This window comes from Triticum urartu, chromosome 5A (assembly GCF_056163025.1).
Source record: "Triticum urartu cultivar PI428250 chromosome 5A, HENAU_Tu73, whole genome shotgun sequence".
NCBI lineage: Eukaryota > Viridiplantae > Streptophyta > Magnoliopsida > Poales > Poaceae > Triticum > Triticum urartu.
The window spans coordinates 20462761-20485502 of NC_141877.1; the positions used below are offsets into that span (position 1 = coordinate 20462761).

Below are 22742 nucleotides of genomic sequence, written 5' to 3' on the forward strand. Positions count from 1 at the left end.
ACATCATCCCAATCCTTTAATTATGCATGTGCTAAACAGAACGCGGAAAAATTAGGTGAAAGGGTTGCCTCCTACCTAGCAGCGCCTAACCTTCCTCTCAGGAGGCTAACCCAGGGGTGCGCCCCAACCACTAGTATGGATTATGGTCCATAACACTAGCTATGTGGCATCTTCTCTCTCTAGTTTCTCAATTGTATCACTTAGTTGTGATCGATTTGATGTAATCTTTGGTATGCTTTATTGTGTGATGATTTTGACTTTCTGTTAACACTGGATACAAACTATTTTGATTATGTATACATGATTTATAGATGTATATGTTCTTTGATCTAATCGAATATCATAAGAAGTCCAATGTTCTCGCTTATGTTAGTTACAATCGATCTTCAATTATTTGCAAATTCACATATGTACCACTGTCCAACCTAAGGACCAAACATGCCGGTTAGCATAGGGATGAGAGGGTCTAGTGGAAAGTCTTGATATATGTATATCATGTATTCTGAAAAAAGATTCCTTCAATCCAGTATTTATTCTTATTTTTGAGAAGCCATCAGTCCACTCTTTAACGTACATCATGTGTGCACCACACTTTTTGCATTTATTTCCATCAAAAATTGCAACACTTCAATCTATGATGATCCATAGGAGGTGACCAGAGCCTGGCTATGTGATGTGTGTCATAATCTGCGACAAGACAGAAGACGATTACCCAAACAACAGACCACACTCATGCACGCAACCTGAAGAAAATGCCGGGCATCATTTCAACGAAAATCTAATTTCCACTTTTCCGCAATTGCAACTGGGTGAAAAGGTGCAAGTCCCATTATTCGCTAAAATGAACCGTGCTTTTTAAAATGAGTAGATTCCATATACATCATAGACACTTTGGCCATCCCATATGTCACTCAATTTTTTTGACTCCCTAACATATTACTGAATGTTTTCACCGGGTACTCATATGCCACTAACGTCTATTTATCGTAAGTTTATCGTCAAGTGGAAGTTGGAAGACATTTTTTCCCTTGGCACAGCACAAAACATTTATCTATGCGGTTTTTCTCTTTTCTATTGGATTTGTCATTTGACCGGAGAATGAACAACATCAGTTTTTATCTTTTTTGCAAAGCCTAAAAGGAAATTAAGATTGGACGGATGCTTGGAATGTTGTTGCTGGACAAATTTACCTGGCAGTCTATGAATATCACATCATAGGGCAAGGCCACTGTTACTGTATGGTCCTCTAATACACCATTTGCACGATGAAGAGATTTGGTGAACATAACCATGGCCATGGAACAATGCAATCCTGTGATCTTGAAGTTTGCTTCATTACTGGTCAGCACCTGCTTCGTTTCTGCAACAACACGGCGTTCTCCACCAGCAGCACATGCATCCCTTACACGGGGTTGGTGTCTCCAACATTGACCGGTCCAGGGGCACTGGCATTGCTGCAGCGGGCATGATTTCAGGAGTCGGCTGGAGTGTCCTTCTAATAGCATTGTTGTTTTAATGTGGGGATGGTGGCACTAATTTATGGTGTAGGGAGTGTGAAGAGAACGTTGTGGGGAAGAGACACTACTAGAAGGCCACATAACACTCACCGGCAAAAAAATGTATCATCACTGACGCGCTAGCAGCCCGTCGGTGCTTCTGGGTCGGTGATGTCATCATTGTCACACACAGGCTGGCCGACCGGACAGTGATGATAATGTATCATAGACCGCTGCTCGGTCAGTGAAAATAACTCTAGTGCCACATCTATGCAAATGAAGTTGAGGAAAATGCAGGGACCGAGACTCGAAACCGATACCTCAGATCTGATACCATATTAAGATACATTCAATTAACCAACTGTCTTCCTTGAAAAAGAGACAAAATTATATCTCGTTTCTTCAATCCCACAACCTCCCAGGATTATCTTACATGAATACATTTTAATTAACTAAGCTATTCAAGATAGTGTTGTCGAAATTATCAAGGAATCATGGCTTCTAGGAATCTTTCCCTACCACAAAGCAATTGCAAAAAAGTGTTAACAAAATGAAGCGTGCATAATTCAAATGTCTACCTCAATATTACTCTGAAATAATTCTAGCTCCAAGAGCCTCAATAAATGCTATGTTAAATAACTTGACCACTATTTTTCACAGCACCTGAATGTGATCTGCACCCGCTTTTCCTCCTAGTTTACATCATAGTTCTAAGAAAAGTAATTTTGTTGTGTCAAGGAAAAAGCATGTCACGAATTGTCTCATAAGAACCGCAAATATTTTAATAAAGGGCTTCATTCCAGGTAACTGCTTTCCGGGAAAAATATATTTCAGATTGTGTTTCAAGGTCTCAACAGCGGGATTAACAACATGTAGAACCGTCTTCTTTACATGCATATTGTACCTCCCTATACTCTAGCTTGCCTATGTTGTTCCCTATTCAACAGCGCCTGCCTGTTGAGTGGTCTTGTGAGTCGTCATCCCTCAAGCTCCCACTGGGCATTGCTATTCTCTATTATCTAAAGGCTCAGACAACAGGCGTTCTTGATCGGCTGCCAGGACATCCGCCATCATACAAGCACCAAGGGCTGGCTTTTTTCAGGATTGGTAAAATTTGGAAGAAGATATTTTTCATTCAAATAGTGCACTAGGAGTTTTACCAAAGAGAAATGATTGAGCTCTGTCGGCTAATAGATGTTTGCTTAAATTTTGGAGAGCATATTATTGTTGCACATAAATTCCTTCATGAAACATTGAGGATGTTTCAAGGTGTTACAAACAGTGCCACAAAATCATTTTGTTCATGGTGGTAAGTGTTGAGATGCTGAAAAATGGGGCAATGGAATAGCACCAAGACTGAAAATAACCAACATGGGTCCATATACATCTATGACGATTACATATGACAACTCATGCAGCAAGATTAGCCTAAGCTGACCGGCCATTTTACATTGTACTTTTTTTCATATACAAACTTGTAAAAAAACACTAGTAGAAAAGGGGGCTTTGGTCCAGGCCGGGTAACCCCATTAGTTTCGGTTCAGTCCAGAACCGGGACCAATGGGGGCATTGGTCCCGGTTCGTGAGCCCAGGGGGCCGGCCGGGCCACGTGGGCCATTGGTCCCGGTTCATCTGGACCTTTTGGTCCCGGTTGGTGGGATGAACCGGGACCAATGGGCCTCGCTCCTGGCCCACAACCATTGGTCCCGGTTCGTGCCTCAAACCGGGACTAAAGATTAGACCTTTAGTCCCGGTTTGAGGCACGAACCGGGACTAATGGGGATGAGACCTTTAGTCCCGGTTCGTGCCACGAACCGGTACTAAAGGTCCCATTTTCAAACTCTACCCCCCTGATCGCCTTTTCAGTTTAAAAAAATAAAAAAAATGATGGAAATGTCAAAAATAAAAGAAAATAAGTTTCCCATGTGATATGTGGTCTAGTTGTTGGGAAAATTTGCAAATGTGAATTTTGACTTTATTTGCAAAATCTCTCTGAAATTTGTAAAAATGGGCATAACTTTTGCATACTAACTCGGATGAAAAAGTTTTTTATATGAAAAATCATCTACTCGAAAAGTTACATCCGAATCATTTTCAAAATTATCAAAAACCTAATAGAAAAAAAGTTACGGGGCTTTTAAGATCTAGAGTGAAAAAGTCGAAAAAAATTCAAACAGTGGGCAAACTGTGGTCAAACAATGGTCAAACTAATTATTCTAGAATATTAGTGTTACTAAATAATTATTTCAGTTATTTCAATTTTGGTCAAATCTGGTCAAACTATGGTCAAACTGTGGTCAAACAATGGTCAAACTAATTATTCAAGAAATATTAGTGTTACTAAATAATTATTGTTTTTTAAAACAATAGTTTCAAAATAAAACTATGAAATGTGTCACATCATGCTCAAGCAAAATTACTGAAGGTTAATAGGATTGACATCTTAGTATTGTCAGGAAAACAACAAGTGCAGACTTGGAGCGAGGGAGAATAGAACCCGGAAGTTAAGCGTGCTCAGGCTGGGGGAGTGGGAGAATGGGTGACCGTTCGGAAAGTTAGATGATTTGGAATGATGAGGGGTGATTAGAGGATAAATTGAGAAGTGATGAGGGGTGGTGATTACAGACTAGAGATTAAAATAATTCAGAAATTTGAAAATAAAAAAAATTAAAAATATTCAAATTTTTTTAAAAAAAAAAATCATAAAATTTCCTTTAGTCCCGGTTGGTGTTACCAACCGGGACTAAAGGTGGAGCTCCACGTGGCCGCGCCCTTTAGTCCCGGTTCTGGATTGAACCGGGACTAAAGGAAGAGGCATTAGTATCGACATTTTAGTCCCGGTTCTAGAACCGGGACTAAAGGCCCTTATGAACCGGGACTGAAGGCCCTTTTTCTACTAGTGAAAATACACAACAGAGAAACCCTACTGTCTTCCTTAAAAATAAGCGACAAGATTATGTCCCATTTCTTCAGTCCAGCAACCTCCCAGGATTATATTACAGATATAAAGTTCAACTAACTAAGCTATTTAACATAGAGTTGTTGAAATTATTGAAAAAACATGGCTTGTAGGAATTTTCATGCCATGGTCCACAAATCAATTGCAACACAATGTTTACAAAACGAAGAGTACATAATTCAAATCTCCATCTTAATATTTCAATTTTAGCTCCAAGTGCCTCAAATAAATGCTATACTAATAATTTTAACCACTATTTTCTGCAGCACCTGGATGTGATCTGCAGCCACTTTTCCTCCTAGTTTACATCTTCATTCTAAGAAAATTAATTTTGTTGCCTCAAGGAGAAAGCATGTCACAAATTGTCTCGCAAGAATTGGAAATCTGTTAATAAAGGGCTTCGTGCCGAGGCACTCCTTTCCAGGAAAAAATGTTTCAGATCGTCTTTCAAGGTCTGAACAGAATGATTAACAGCATAGATGATCATCTTCTTGACCTGCATTTTGTACATAATATGTTTGTCACAGTTCCTCAACCAAAGACACCTGCAAGTACAAATCTGGAATCAACAAGCATGTAATCAGAGAGCCTAATATGATTGAGTTTGTGTTCTGGAACATAGTTCTATTAAACTATGTTTGCACCAAAACATAGGGTTAACATAATGGTGTAAAAAGGTTAACCTCTAGTTTGTCTTCCTTTGATCTGTGCTCTTTGTTCAGCATCATACATTGTCTAACATTCTCAGGGGAAACAAAGCCTATAACAATCTTGTTGGATCAGAGGCCAGAAGACACACGCGTACAGGTGGAGGAAAAACGATGACACACACGAGAGATTTTTTTGGTGCCGTTCTACTTTCTCCTCGGCTTTTCTTCCTTTATATCTCATTGTTCGGTTACAGAAGGGAAAACGTGGCCGGTAAGGATCCTACCAAAGCGCCACGATCCGGTTAGCTCGTGCCATCCCACGAGCTGCTGAACGTGTCTACCACGCGATGCTAGACTGAAGGAAACGGCCCGATGCAAACGGATGCATCTCAGGCCCATGCAAATGCATGCACGGCTCGCACAAGTTACGGCTCGTGGCTAACAAACTAGCTAACAAAAACAAATGCTAATTAGACGTGACAGAACGTGTACGTGCTAGCCTATGCTCAACTAATGCAAGCTAAATCTCAAAAACAAACATGCACTATTCCCTACGTGCTCGCTAAAGCAACATGATTATCTGACAAATCTTGGTACAAGACTACAAAAGTAATAGAAGAACACAACCAGTTACATATTACAGAAATAATAAACCAGTTTTTGGCTGTCAAATATGATCATGTCTATACCTATAGTTTGTTCAGGCGATATATACCTGAATTTGTCATACTTGATGTGGACAGCCGGCTGCTATGAAAACAGCCTCTCCAAGTTTTTGTACTGTAGTCCATGGCTCTACTCCTGAAACACATTACCAATTTGGATAGACATAACACTTTAGTTTACTTTTCTCTGAAACTTCATATATATTGTGTGATTTACAGGTACTACAACTCACCATGTTCAACTTTAAGCTTTCTCTTGTGGTGTTCTGTTAGATAAAATGTTTCTTCGTGCACTGGGTTATACAACTGCACCAAAATATCAAATGAGATGTACACTGTACACATACTTCCGTTATCAAAAGTACTATCCTTTTTTAGTTGACAGCAACCTACATGACGAAATTCTTTGGAGTGCTCTCTCAAATATTCTTTCAATCGTGGGACATCCCCTATTCTGAATATATCCCAGCGAGCACCCTCCTGGCCCTCCATATGTTCAGGTGATGTATTATGTTTTGCATAGCCGTCCCTGTTTATATCATCACTGCATAATCCAATTTTATCTTGGGCCTTGTGTTTTAATTTCGGAAAAACTAAGGCACTTTCTTGCCTCCTATAAGAGGCAACCTTGGTAGTATGCAGCATTACATTGACCTAATATTAGACCAAACCTTAGAAATGAATAAAACCACTAGTAGGGGCGCCATTTCGATAATGCAGATTAATCTAAAATGGATTATAGAATGGAGTTCTGGCCACTTATTACATTTTACCAAGGTAATTAAGGAATTCTCTCTGTTACAGTCATACACTTATCTATCTCACTTACCGCATCAAGTCGCAATGAAGCCTGGTAACCGAATCTCCTCTTTCAAGTTCTTGTGAAATATCGTATGCTATGTATGATTTTGGGCCCAAATCAACCTTGTGAAGATCGTTAGGAAGGAAAGTTGAAATATTAATGATGCCAAAATTCGGGTTGGTGTATGGTTGGAGAGGTAATGAAGGCGTATACATTTCTCCATGGTTTGGAAAGAGCTCTTCAAATTGATTTGATGTAGGACAGTCCTTCAGTTTGAGGATCTCTCGCCAACCATTATCATAATGTCGACCTTTGTAGTATCTATTGAAGAAGCCATTGTGGGACAAAACCGGATAGCGCTCTTTCTCTCACTCGCTCTAACGAAGGTGTAAGAAAAAGCACGCTGGACACAAGGTTCTTCCCGGCACTCAAACGCCTCGCCACACGAATGGCGCTCTTCTTCTTCGAGCTCAAACTCGGGTCGGCAACATACCGTCACGTACTTGAGAGACTACACGTCGTGGAGATCAAATCCGGCTACTACTCCTCATGGTGAGTGCACACACGCGAGAGACCACCGGAGACTACATTTTTTTCTCCTAGCTACTCTCCCTTTGCAGCACCACGGCTTTCATTCTTATAAGTAGCACAAGCACGGGTGCACAGCCTGCACGTCCAACTTGCCACTAACTAACCTGGAATCACTCTACGATCTGCTAACTAACTAATAACTAGCTACCTACATGCACCGGCTAATCCCTACATGCAGGCATGCAGCCCACAAGCTGCTCCACGACCCGGCTGCACGACGCAGAATCGACTGCGCGCCTGCTGAGTCTACGATCCGCACCGCGTGCCCAACTAACTGCATGCAACTAATTACTAGATTAAGATTTATGGCTAAAAGCTACTATTGTGTATTTCGACCTGAAAAAGGAAGCTTAGGAAACATTAACTTATCATCTTCATCTTTTCATAAGGATTGGAATGAATATTTAAAGTATGAACCCAATTTTTGCACGTGACATATACAGATATACAAGGCACTGAACCCTTTATATGTTAAATCTGTTGCTTCTCAGCTAGCTAGGAAATCTTTACTGAAAGGTAAGACCCTGGTACTACATTAATTCCATGTACTGTGAACTAGTGTTGGAGATATAATTATGCATTTGATTCTGATCTATTAATGCAAATAGTATTTTTAATACAGTTCTATAAAATGACATATTTAGATAACGGGAGGGAGTAATATCATCTAGATCTGAGTTGTAAAAGGAGAAGATTACCGCTCACCTCACAACAACTAAGGCAATCGATAGCCTTCACATTCACCAGATCAGAAGCCTTGTCATCAACGTGTATCTGAGACAACATGGTTCACGGCTCCCAGCTGAAACCTGACATCTTATCTAGAATGCCTCAAAAACTACTGGTTCTCCCATCACCCAGTGTTTCTTGAAGTGCTTCCGGTCATCCGGCTTTGCAGCGTCCGACAGGGAGTAATACACCCAATTATCAGTCGAGTTCTCCCTGGAAGCAGCTCTCCTTTTCCTCCCCAGACAAACTGCAAAGGCAGCTGCATGCATCATTAGCACCTGCTAGATCAGCAACGGTCAAGAAGCGTTTGCACGTTGTGGCTTCTGTCCCTGGACGCGTAAGCCAGTGCTCTGGAAAGGGCCGCCTCAGCTCAAGACCCTGGCGATCGCAGCCCCCGAGGTCGGCGGGAGGGCAAGGGATGCTGCCACCGTTGGCAGTTATGTTAGCTACCCACTTGGCTATTTTAACTTTGCCTCTCTTGTAATGTCTTGACCTTCACCTCCCGATGAGGAGCGCGGCTGTGTGGATTGCCCCCGTGCAAGTAGTCGGGTCCATTGTCCGGGTGATCGTCCTCCATCTCATCACAGCAACCTCAGAAGTTGTTCTCGCAGAGCTCCTGTAGCAGAGGATGCATAGCTCGTAGTCGCACTCCAGGTCTGGGCACCTTCTGCGGCGATCGCAATTTGATGTGTCGCAATTGTTGCTGCAAAGAAAAGAAAAATGTACTGCACACATTACATTCAAGATTGGATAGATGGAATCTACTGCAAGAAATCATGATTTACATAGGATCAAGGCGTACCAATAGACCATGTTGTATTTGTCGAGCACAGCATGCTCTATGCTCAGATTGAATAATGACACCCCTGTGAATTTGTGGTAATAAGTAAAAAGGGATTAATTAGCTCAAAAAAACTAAAATTATACAAACAAGAGCGAAACAAGTTACCATGTTCGTCCACGTACACTAAATTTTCTCCATCAATTCTATGGTGGCTTCTAATTATAATCATATAGATCTATCGCCAAGGAGTTGCACAATAAATAACACTAGCATGGAATATGACACTTATCCATCTATTCGAATAAAATCCCGCAAAATTAGTATCAGAATCCCTATTTGATAGAGAGGAAATTTGCAAATTTTCTTTCCTACCTATTTTTGTATGTTATATTGTTATTTTTTTTCAACTTACCCTTCAGTTTCCTAATACTTACGCAAGAGTATGGCCACATTATAGACACGCACTAATAAAATTAATTGTTCTCTTAAATTCTATGCAGACTATGGTCTTAAAGATCGAGAAAGTATTACATGCATTATAGGTGCCAGTAATTTACAAAAGAATAGGTAGATTTATATAATGAATCTAGTGTATATTATATTTGAGATAAGAACTAAAGTAAACAAGCATTTTGGTTTCCTGAATTTACAAATGAAATCATTAGATAACTCAATTTGGAGTAAACAATAAATTAGAACATTATTAAGGAAAACCTGTTACTTAACAAGAATGTTCTACTTGTGCAAGCGATAGTATCACACAGGGTTGTTGGATTTTCGAAATGCAAGAGTAAGAACAAAATAAACCAGAAATTTGGTTCCCTTGATTTCCATATGAACTCCTTACCAATCGGAGTCAAAACAAGTTATTATATCAAAAGTTTGTTGTAGAGAGGATGACTCACGGGTTATAAAATGCCAACATTCCAGATATTAGTCCTCATGGACTGCGTCCGTTGACAAAAGAATAGATAACATTAATTACATGTGTATGTATCAATAAGATTGTGCTTAGAAACATAAGAGAACAGTTTGTCATGAGGCAAATGGAGGTCACCGACAAAAGAATCAATCAAGAACTGATTGCCATTAGCATTGTTAACTGCTGCTCAAAGAATGATGGAAAGGTCCATTATGACGAACGAAAAGGCTTTTGCATTTTAAAGGGTGGCGGGTAGGGCACACACGATATGGGTAAGAAGTGCAGACAGATGAATGTGAAGAAATCCATGTCCCTTGAATACGAGGTATTCTTTTTCGTCGTGCTAAACAATACTACGGTTTATCTCAATTTTTTTGTTCTTCCAATTAAAGGGCTCATCTCCATCTCAATTTTAGTTTCCGGAGCGCATTAAATCTTTGCATGCAAGAATTAAAAAGAAACACACCAATGCATGTAATGTTCCTACTCATCTAGTGGCCAAGCATGCATGCACTCCAATTAATCCAAATTAATGCATGAGTTTAACTGGGGTAGTTTTGTAAAGTACGAGATACATTCCGCCTCTCACAAAATGCCTTGGTTGATGAGATTTCATATTCTGGTCATAGTGGGGAGTAACTTAGACTAGTGTCATGCATATGACATTAGTCTAAGTTACTAGATTCATAGTGCAAAGCAATATAATAGTAGTGTCATAGATTGCTTAATTTATTAGCTCATAGACTCATTTTGCCTTGGGAAGCACTATGTTACAGTAACATCTTATGTTACCACAAGCATCTCTTTCCTCATTAAATACTTGCCACATAAGGAAAATTATCTTGCAATGTGTTAAGCTACTAACTAAGTTACCCCCACTATGGCTAGCCTAACCAGAAAGGAGGGAATATAACTTGAGTGAAAGCACAAGGAGTCCCTATAATATGAGTGATTGGACGAGCAAATGTTGTAGGAATTTTATTTATTAGACTAGCCACATTGGAGTGTAACATACACATATCTCTAGACTATGTTACTACCTTCATAGTAAGTAGTAACATAAGTGTGGTGTCATGCGAAGGTTCATTTATTAGGTTATAGACTCATATTATACCGGGACATGTGATGTTACAGTAACCTAAATTAATCAAACTACCTCTCTCCTCATTAATTCATTGCCACGTAAGTAAATTTGCTGAATTGAACTTGATGTTACTGCTGAAGTTACTTCCACTATTGCTAGTCGTATCTGTCGATATAATGTATGAATGCGGAAAATAGAATTTGATGAGCACATGCGGAAGCATCCTTATTCAGGATATAGCACGCATATGTGAATTTACATTTAGTTATTGATCGAAAAGTTCTCTAGCTGATTAAAAATGTATATATAATGGGTGAGGTGCCTTGCTCAATATATGTAACTATACTTACGGTCGAAGAGACCACATAAAAAACATGAGATTATGGATCACGTGTGTTAGTTGTAACTTTAATTTTTTGAATTCGAATATAGCACCACCAATCGCCACGACCAGCCGTCCCTACCGCCCCGCTCCCACCTCCTCCCGGATCCCGGCGCCGCCCCGCCGCCACCTCCTCCCCGTCTCCGACACATATACTCTGGTTTCTAAAAAACATAGTTTTTCCCAGTTTTGAAAAGTCCAGCGTAGTGTTTGGCTGCTATTGTTTTGCTGTAGCTTTTTTACTGATAACCTTACTACATGGCCAAATCAATCAGCAGTGGTAACTCAGCTACACCTAGCAACACGACCGGATTAATCAGCATGTGCTAACGGATGCCGGCTTCATGCAGCCCTACCATGCACGAGGTCAACCTCCTGTGTATGAGTGTGTGCTTCAATGACCAACAATCTACTCCACAGGCTAGCTTGGTTCGGGACCTGCAGCACTACCAGAAGCCCAGAATCCAGAAAGTAATCGGCAACCAGCGAATTGTTTAAAATATAAGCAACAGATAGAGGAGTCGGAGGCAGCGATCAGATTTTCTAGTCTGGACATCAACGGGCTAAGTGCTCTCCCCAACGACTTCTCTTGGCTCGGTTTTAAAAAAGTGGTCATGACCTCTTTTTAAAATACTGTAGAGAAACTACAGTATTAGAGATACCACAGTATCTTAGACCACTGTAATTTTTTAAGCCAAACACCTCAAAGTATTTAATACTAAAGTTTTTTTAGAAACCACATTATTCCCGAAAAAACTTTAAAAGTACATCACTCCCAAAGGCACCCTAATAAGTTCAAAATACAAACCCCATACGTTCAATAGATAAACTAAAAAAATGTTCAAATGTGATGAATCTGGTAGTTAAAATTGTTACCTTGTGCATATGCTCGAAGAATGGCCTTTAAGGGAAGTTGTTAGCAGGGGAAATGGTGATAGGGAGAAATATCTTTTTTTTGTTAGCAGGGGAAAAACTCCTCCAACCTGTCCCCTGTCGCAGCCCGACTGCTCGCTGCCGATGCACTCCAACCCGAGCGCCTCCATGATAGAGGTAACTCATCATCCTTGTGCGTCCTTCACCCACTGTGCGTCCTGCTGCCCTCAGCCTCCCTCCTCACAGGCATGCTACCCCAATTTTTATTTTGATTTTCAGTTCAACTTGTGTGCTCTTTTCAGTGCATTATGCTTTAAAAATGTGCATAATCCAGAGGAAAAATGATACATTTTAGTTTGCTTTCCGGCAAGGGAATTGCTGAAACTTAACTTCTGTCTAAACTATAACGATCCATTTTGAAACAGATGTTACTTTACTTTCACGAGGTTTCTGAATCACATTTCACTAAAAAATGTAATAGTAAAATTATACTGAATAACTAAATTAAATTGCAGTGACAAAAACACCAACAGTCCAAGCAGGGTCAGTGATGTAGGTTTACAGAAAAATATTATTCTGTAAACTTCCCTCTCTTGTTGCATATAAACAAAATAAAAGTTTCCAAGTTGTCATAAATCACTGCTTACGGATATGGGGAAGCTGGCACCGCTCTTGTGTTATTTTCTCCAGCGATTGAGAATTTGCTGCACTGCTTTTAATGCGTAAGTTTATCTGCTCACAACCTGTTCGTGCGAATGCGAAATAGCTTGAGAATGTTGTCTTGCTTTTATGTTGAGTATATGTGTTAAGTGAATATTGTATATTGGGCCCGCCTCCTAGTTCCTTATATAGTTAAGTTCTATGGCTCACCTTTATACGTCATATATACGTGCCTATACACGAAGAGCAATACATTATGCAATCATAATCTCATTCATGGTATCAGTTTTCTAGGTTTCTTTCTCGCTTCCGCCGCCGCCGCGCGTCTTTCCTATGCCGCCGCCCGCGCGCCTCCCCACGCCGGCCACCGCTGCCGCCACCCGGCCGCTGCCGCTCGCGCGCCCCTCCGCGGCGGCCACCACTGCTGCCCACTCGATCCTGACCTGATCCAGCCGCCCGCCCGCGCCCGCTAACCCGAACCAGCAGCCGCCCGCCCGCTCGCACCGCTAACCCGCTTCGCTCCCGCCCGAGCCAGCCGCCTCACTCCCGCCCGCCAGCCGCCGCGCGCGCCCGAGCCGATGCTACCGCCCCGGCGATCCACCCGAGCCTCTGCGCGAGTCGTCCGCTGCCCCTACTCCACCCGAGCCGTCTGAGTCGCCCGCGTCGTCCCATTCTCACCATGTCGTTCGTCACCTCCTCCGCGTCCACCAACTCCAACCCGTTCTCCGACGCCAACCCTCCCGATGTCAACCACATCCGCAACCTCAACATCTTCGAGCAGGTGCCGGTTCATCTCTCGCAGGCGGACTCCTCCTGTTGGGGAACACAATATTTCAGAATTTTCCTACGACCATGCAAGATCTATCTAGGAGATGCATAGCAACGAGAGAGGAGAGTGTGTCTACGTACCCTCGTAGACCGAAAGCGGAAGCGTTAAGTAACACGGTTGATGTAGTCGAGTATCTTCACGATCCAACCGATCAAGTACCAAACATACGGCACCTCCACGATCTGCACACGTTCAGCTCGGTGACGTCCCCCGTACTCTTGATCCAGCTGAGGCCGAGGGTGAGTTTCGCCAGCACGACGGCGTGTTGATGGTGATGATGAAGTTACCGATGCAGGGCTTCACCTAAGCACTACAACGATATGACCGAGGTGTATATCCGTGGAGGGGGCGCCACACACGGCAAAAAGATCAACTTGTGTGTCTATGAGGAGGAGGGCCGGCCACAAGGGGCGCGCCCAAAGGGGGGAATCCTACTCCTAGTAGGAGTAGGTTTCCCCCTTTCCTAGTCCATGTAGGAGAAGAAGGAAGGAGAGGAAGAAGAGAAGGAAAGGGGGCCCGACCCCCTAGCCCTAGTCCAATTCGGTTTGGACTAGGGGGGGCGCCGCCACCTCTTGGCCTGCCTTCTCTCTTCCACCACTAGGCCCATAAGGTCCAATAAAATCCTGGAGGGGGTTCCATTAACCCCCGGTACTCCGAGACTTATCCGAAACGACCCGAACCATTCCGGTGTCCGAATGTAGCCTTCCAATATATGAATCTTTATGTCTTGACCATTTCGAGACTCCTTGTCATGTCTTTGATCTCATCCAGGAATCCGAATAACCTTCGGTTCATCAAATCACATAACTCATAATACATATCGCCATCGAACGTTAAGCGTGCGGACCCTACGGGTTCGAGAACTATGTAGACATGACCGAGACACATCTTCGGTCAATAACCAATAGAGGAACCTGGATGCTCATATTGGTTCGTACATATTCTACGAAGATCTTGTTTGATCAAACAGCACAACAACATACATTGTTCCCTTTGTCATCGGTATGTTACTTGCTCGAGATTCGATCATCGGTATCATCATACCTAGTTCAATCTCGTCACCGGCAATTCTCTTTACTCATTTCGTAATGCATCATCCTGTGACTAACACATTAGTCACATTGCTTGCAAGACTCATAGTGATGTGCATTACCGAGAGGGCCCAGAGATACCTCTCTGATACATAGAGTGACAAATCCTAATCTTGATCTATGCCAACTCAACAAACACCATCGGAGACACCTGTAGAGCATATTTATAATCACCCAGTTATGTTGTGACGTTTGATTGCACAAAAGGTGTTCCTCCGGTATTCGGGAGTTGCATAATCTCATAGTCTGAGGAACATGTATAAGTCATGAAGAAAGCAATAGCAATAAACTAAATGATCATAGTGCTGAGCTAACAGATGGATCTTGTCCATCACATCATTCTCTAATGATGTGATCCCGTTCATCAAATCACAACACATGTCTAAGGCTAGGAAACTTAACCATCTTTGATTAACGAGCAAGTCAAGTAGAGGCATACTAGGGACACTTTGTTTGTCTATGTATTCACACATGTACTAAGTTTCCGTTTAGTGCAATTCTAGCATGAATAATAAACATTTATCATGATATAAGGAAATATAAATAACAACTTTATTATTGCCTCTAGGGCATATTTCCTTCAGTCTCCCACTTGCACTAGAGCCAATAATCTAGTTCACATCGTCATGTGATTTCACACCAATAGTTCACATCTTTATGTGATTAGTTCACATCTTCATGTGACCAATACCCAAAGGGTTTACTAGAGTCAATAATCTAGTTCACATCGCTATGTGATTAACACCCAAAGAGTGATCATATTTTTCTTGTGAGAGAAGGATAGTCTAAGGGTCTGTAACATTCAGATCCGTATGTATTTTGCAAATTTCTATGTCTACAATACTCTGCATGGAGCTACTCTAGCTAGTTGCTCCCACTTTAAATATGTATCTAGATCGAGACGTAGAGTCATCTAGATCGGTGTCAAAAGCTTGCATCGATGTAACTCTTTACGACGAACTCTTTTATCACCTCCATAACCGAGAAATATTTCTTTAGTCCTCTAAGGATAATTTTGACCATTGTCCAGTGATCTACTCCTAGATCACTATTCTACTCCCTTGCCAAAATCATGCTAAGTTATACAATAGGTCTGGTACACAGCATAGCATACTTTATAGAACCTATGACTAAGGCATAGGGAATGGTTTTTCATTCTCTTTCTATTTTCTTCCGTCATCGGGTTTTGAGTCTTTACTCAACATCACACCTTGCAACACAGGCAAGAACTCCTCCTTTGACTGATCCATTTTGAACTCCCTCAAAATCTTGTCAAGGTATGTACTCATTGAAAAAACTTATCAAGCGGCTTGATCTATATCTATAGATCTTGATGCTTAATATGTAAGCAGCTTTACCGAGGTCTTTCTTTGAAAAATTCCTTTCAAACACTACTTTATGCTTTCCAGAAAATTCTACATAATTTCCGATCAACAATATGTCATTCACATATACTTATCAGAAAGCTTGTAGTGCTCCCACTCACTTTCTTGTAAATACAGACTTCACCGCAAGTCTGTATAAAACTATATGCTTTGATCAACTCATCAAAGTGTATATTCCAACTCCGAGATGCTTGCACCAGTCCATAGATGGATCGCTGGAGCTTGCACACTTTGTTAGCATCTTTAGGATTGACAAAACCTTCCGTTTGCATCATATACAACTCTTCTTTAATAAATCCATTAAGGAATGTAGTTTTGATATCCATTTTTCAGATTTCATAAAATGCGGCAACTACTAACATTATTCGGACAGACTTTTAAGCATCGATACGAGTGAGAAAATCTCATCGTAGTCAAACACCTTGAACTTGTCGAAAACCTTTTGAGGCAATTTGAGCTTTGCATATAGTAACACCACTATCAGCGTCCGTCTTCCTCTTGAAGATCCATTCATTCTGAATGGCTCGCCGATCATCGGGCAAGTCAATCATAGTACATACTTTGTTCTCATACCTGGATCCCATCTCAGATTTCATGGCCTTAAGCCATTTCGCGGAATCTGGGCTCATCATCGCTTCCTCATAGTTCGTAGGTTTGTCATGGTCTAGTAACATGACTTCCAGAACAGGATTACTGTACCACTCCGGTGTGGAACGTACTCTGGTTGACCTACGAGGTTCGTAGTAACTTGATCTGAAATTTCATGATCATCATTATTAACTTCCTCACTAATTCGTGTAGGCATCACTGGAACTGATTTCTGTGATTAACTACTTTCCAATTCGGGAGAAGGTACAATTCCCTCATCAAGTTCTACTTTCCACCCACTCACTTCTTTCGAGAGAAACTCCTTCTCTAGGGATCCACTCTTAGCAACAAAGATCTTGCCTTCGGATATGTGATAGAAGGTGTACCGAATAGTTTCTTTTGGGTATCCTATGAAGAGGCACTTCTCCGATTTGTGTTTGATATTATCAGGCTGAAATTTTTTCACATAAGCATCGCAACCCCAAACTTTAAGAAACGACAGTTTATGTTTCTTGCTAAACCACAGTTCATACGGTGTCATCTCAATGTATTTTTAGACGGTGCCCTATTTAACTTGACTACATCTGTCTCTAATGCATAACCCCAAAATGATAGTGCTAAACCGGTAAGAGACATAATAAATCGCACCTTATCTAATAAAGTACGGTTACGATGTTCGGACACACTTTTACGCTGTGGCACTACTAGGAAAATGCTTATAGATAGAATTTTACCAGTAGCATTTGTTTATGACCCCACGCTACTAGTAGTTTGTAGTAGCGCTGGTTAGAAAGCGCGCTACTGGTATGTGTTAGTAGAAGCGCTTGTTACCTAGCCTCACGCTACTGCTAAGTGTAACACACCACACCCCTTGGTCAATAAATATTAGCAGCGCTGGTCATCCAACCGAAGCTTCTGTTAGTTTTGGATATATAGCGCATGTTTAGATAAGCGTGCTACTTCTATTTATTCTATGTATAACATTTTACCAGTAGCGTGTTTCTCTAGACCGCGCTATAGGTAGTGCAACACTAGCCATAGATATTTTGCAAGCTGCCATAGCAGTAGCGTATTTTGGCTCCCTGCGCTACTGCTATGGTCGCCAGCCACCTACCACCTTTCCCCTCCTTCCTCCCCTTTCTTCTTCCTCTCCCCCTTTCTTTCTCCCCCTTTCCTTGCAACTTGCTTGTTCTAATGCTCCCCTCCACCACCCCTCCATTAGAGCCCTCCCTTCTTCTCTTCTTTGCACTTCCACCACCCCCCTATTCTTTGCCCCTCCAACACACCCCTCCATTAGAGACCTGCCACCACCACCCCCCTCTTTCTTTGCCCTCCACCACCACCCCCTCCATTAATGCCCTCCCTCCCCCTCTTCTTTGCCCTCCCCCACCCCCTTCCATTAATGCCTTCCCTCTTCTCCTCTCTCCCTCTCTTCCCACTCTCTACGTAGCTCTCTCTCTCTCTCCCTACGGAGCTAGCTAGCTAGTTAGAGCTATATATATATATATATATATATATATATATAGCTACTAGGTAATTTAGAAGAAAGGTGCTCGATATCCCTCTCGACACATAGGTGAGAAAAAATGTTTTTGTGTGGATAAGGACCGAAACTATATGTATATATATATACATGGGTGATATGAGAATATACCAAATTGTGTGTGCCATAATTTGAGTTTCCTACATTGTGTATTTGATGAAATAATGTGGGTGACATGAGTTGCCTATGTTTTGCCGAAATGTCGATTCAATTCAGTTCGGCGAATTTCAAGGAAACTCAATATGTCCTATGTTTAGGGAAGGTCATGCCGAATATTTGTATGAATTTGATCCATGCATGCATATATATGTGGTTATAATATTTTCTCCGCGCGCAGGTGATCATGAAGGTCAATGGAAGGATGGTGGAAATATACTGGCAATCCGTTGTGGACGACATGTATGAAAAAAGACTGAAGGATGTTTTATGTCCGTGTCGAAAATGCAAAGGAATAGTCAGGCTCGACCCCTTTGAGGGTGGCACATTCAAGGCGCACCTGCTCATGCATGGTTTCATGCATGGCCATACTCGGTGGATAAGTGAAGTTGATGATGATGAGGATGTCGACGGGGCAAGAAATAACGACATGGGGCCACCAGACGAAGAGATGACCGATTTTGTGCCCGAAGAGGAAGACGGCCTCGGAAATGTTGATGGCAAAGAGGTAGTTCAAGGCGGAGAACACGCGGACACGCCGCCGTCTTCGTCGCTACTAAGTTCAGCCATGCGGGACCTGCATGTTCGACACCTGCTTCGCAAGAAGACGACTAGCGACAGAGCTGCTTCTAGAGAGGAGGCCAAACTGGCGCGACTGGAGGTAGACTCAATGACTCCTTTGTATGATGGTTGCAGTCCCGAGGTGGCCCGCTTGAGTTTCACACTAGAACATCTAAAGACGAAGGTAAAAAAATGGACAGATACAAGCTTGGATGAGCTTTTAAAGTATCTAAAGAAGGTTCTTCCTGCGGGAAGCCTGTGTCCTACTAGTGTCGAGGAGGCAAAGAAAATCGTGTGCCCTCTTGATCTGCCACACATTACATATCACACATGCATCAATGATTGCATCATACATCGGAACGAGCACGCGAAAAAAAACATCTGTCCAAAGTGCAATGCTTCACGATATAAAAATGCCGGAAAGAAAGCTCCACAGAAAGTTGAATGGTACTTTCCGATCACACTGCGTCTACAGCGGTATTTCATAGATCCTCAGGAAGCAAAGCTTATGCGCTGGCACGTGGAGAGGGTGAAGCCAAATGACGGAGATGAGCCGAAGCTGAGACACCTCGCAGATGCTAGCCAGCCGAGACAACCGGGAAATGATATAAATTTGTATCTCGGGTTACTGAAAGAGGAGCTACATACCTTATGGACAACGCTAGCCAAGACATGGGATGGAAGAAAAGGAGAGTATTTCTACATGAGAGCCGTGCTAATCACGACGGTGCAGGACTATCTCGGTTACGGCTATCTCTCTGGCCAGGTGTACCACGAATATTGCGGATGCATGAGGTGCATGGATGATACAACTTCTCTGCAACTACCGAAAGATGGCTGGTCTTCGAAAATCATTTACATGGGGCATCGAAGATGGCTCGAGAAGGATGACCCATGGAGAAAGCGTGGAGATCTATTCAATGGTAAGGCCGAGCATTGAGGTCCTCCACGTAAGCGTAGTGGTGCAGAAATATATAAGTTATTGAAGAACTGGGAAGAGTGCCCCTCGCCGGGAAGGACGAAGAAAAAGGCGCCGGAGCCCCTGCTGAAGGTATGGAAGATGAGATCTATTTTCTGGGACTTCGAATACTGGCCCATACTCGACACGCCTCATAGCCTTGATCAAATGCATATCACAATAAATATGCTTGAGAGTTCGCTTGGAACATTGATGAACATGCCGTAGAGGACTAAGGATGGGCCGAAGGCAAGAAAAGACTTGGAATTTTTGAATATCAGGAAAGATCTCCAAATGCCCGGTAAAAGGTCATCAGAGGAGACGGAGATGGAAGATATGGGCAAAAAAAGTAAACAAGAAGGAAGAACAATATTGCCCCCCTCTCTTGCTTCACCTTAGATCCCAAGGAGGTCGATCAATTGTTCAAGTGCCTTGCTGGAATCAAAGTTAGTTCCGGATACTATGGAAAGATAAGCAGCTATCTAGACACTAAGAAAAAAAGGTTCAGTGGGATGAAGTCTCACGACTGTCATGTGATGATGATGCAGTTACTCCCGGTTGCACTTAGATGGATTATGGACACACATGTGCATGAGACGCTTACTGACCTATGCCACTTTTTTAATGCTATCTCTCGAAAGTCGATCAGTGTGAAGCAACTCCATAGGCTACAGGAAGAGATCGTTGTCATACTGAATGAGCTAGAGATGTACTTCCCGCCCGCGTTCTTTGATGTCATGGTGCATTTATGTGTCCACATCGTGGACGACATCATCGACCTAGGGCCGACATTCCTGCACAGCATGATGCGGTTCGAGAGGATGAATGGTGTCATCAAAGGATTCATTCGTAACATGTCCTGTCCAGATGGAAGCATAGCCCAGGGATATCTATCCAAAGAGTGCATCTCTTTCTGTGAGAGTTATCTAGTAGGCACCAGAGACCCTATTGTTGGTTTGCCCATCAACAAGCACTGTGGAGGGCTCGAAGGCGAAGGTCACACCAACGGTCATAGGGATGTGAATGTGTTACGTTCGGGCCGACAAAACGACCTTGACAGGGAAAACTTAGTAGTGCTACAACACCTAGATGTGCTAGAAGATTTTGTGACACTGCACAAAGAGACCATCGCAAAGAAGTACCGTGAATATGGGGTTCATAGGACGGACACTGAAGTTATTAGAGAGCACAACTCCACTTTCTTGCGTTGGTTCAAAGAGCGAGCTCTGGCTAATCCCCCGAAAGAGGGTTGTCCGAACGGAACACTCATATACGCCTTAGCACATGGCCCCTCGACCAACCTCGCGACTTATCAAGCATACGATATCAACGGATACATGTTCTACATGGAGGAGAAAGATATAAACAGTGATGACCAAAACTCAGGGGTGACGATGGAAGCCATGACCGGCAATGTAATTGAAAGATATTACGGAAGGGTCGAAGAGATATAGGAGCTTAACTACTCTGGATTGCATAGCGCGATGATGTTCCGTGTCAGATGGGTTAAGAATGTACAAAGAGAAACCCAACATTTCACTACCATGTGTATACCCGACTCCGATAGCGGTACGGTCAACGCCATCGCCAAAGATGAGCCATGGGTACACACTAAACACGTGACACAATGTTTCTTCATAATTGATCCGATCAATCCTGGCCGTGTTGTCGTGAGGAGAAGCAAAAGGAGCATCGCCGGAATGGTTGGAGTCGCCAACGAGGAAGACTATGACCAGTACGGTGATCCGGTGAGGGAAGATGATGCTGATGACGATGAAACATACATCAAAAGAAGAATGAAGACTACATTACTTATGAAAGATCGTAATCCCTGGAGAAGGAAAAGTCACGACCATGGGCTCAATTATTCGACAACGAACAAAAGAGGGAAGAAGATCAGTGTAAAGCGTCGTCGTCGCCCAAGCTGACAAACTAATCCACAAATTTTGTGTGTGTCTATTTTGTATATGACGTTAGCGGTCAAATCATGTAATATATTATATTAATTATTATTCGGAGGGTAACAGTGGTATTGTTCCAACGACCGACCAAATTAAACCCTAGCTAGCTAGAACTATATATACCCCTGCTATACAAACTTTGTACAAATGCAAATGAAAGATAAGAAAAATAAAATTGCAAATGAAAGAAAAATAAAAAGAAAAAGAAAAAGGAACTAATAAGTTGTGGAAAATGAAATGCAAGAAAAATAAAAAAAGAAAGGAAGGAAGTTAGTGGAATATGAAGAAGGAAAAGAAAAAGTATAATTAAAATAAAAAGAGAAATATAAGTATAAATAAAATAAAAAGGAAGAAAGTTTGTGGAATATGAAAAAGAACAAGAAAAATAAAAAGAAAATGAAAATGAAAAATGAAAAAGTTAGAAGTAGCGCGTTTTTTCCACGGCAGCGCTATAGCTAAGAAAAATAAAAATAAAAAAAGAAAAAGAAAAAAGTTAGCAGTAGCGCGTTTTGGCTTGGCAAGCACTATAGCTAATTTAGCTATAGCGTGTTTTGCCAAGACGCGCTATAGCTAAGTTGCGTATACAGAGCCATTGCACCCATCTCTTTCCTCTGTCTCACTCACTCTCGCTCGATCCGATCCATCCCCTTTGTCTGTGCCGCCACTCCCCGCCGCCGACGCCGCACCAGACCCTGACGCCGCGCCCGCCCATGCCGCCGTTGATGCACGCCGCCCCGACACTCCCTCTCCCCTTGCCGCCCCTGTCCCCATATATAGGTCCACCCCCGGCCCGACGCCTCCCCCTGTGCCGCCCCTCTACCCCGAGTTCCCCCCTCCACCAGCTGGCACCCATCCCCCGAGCAGTCCCTCCACCGGCCGACGCCCTTCCCCCCAGCAGTCTCTCTCTCTCTCTCTCTCTCCGGCCATACGTGTTCTCTGCAGCAAGGTGCATCCCTCTCCCGCCCCCTCTACCTCAAGATCTGGATGCCATCATCATCAATTGCATATTCTGTACATATTGCATCTTCTACACTTGCTTCATTGCTTCATTACACTTTCTCCGTTCCTCTTAA

General features: G+C 42.5%; 1 pseudogene; it reads right to left on the reverse strand.

The window, feature by feature from the left end:
* Positions 1-4810: 4810 nt before the first annotated feature.
* LOC147967605 (lysine-specific demethylase JMJ26-like) lies at positions 4811-12107 on the reverse strand (annotated as a pseudogene).
* Positions 12108-22742: the final 10635 nt, after the last annotated feature.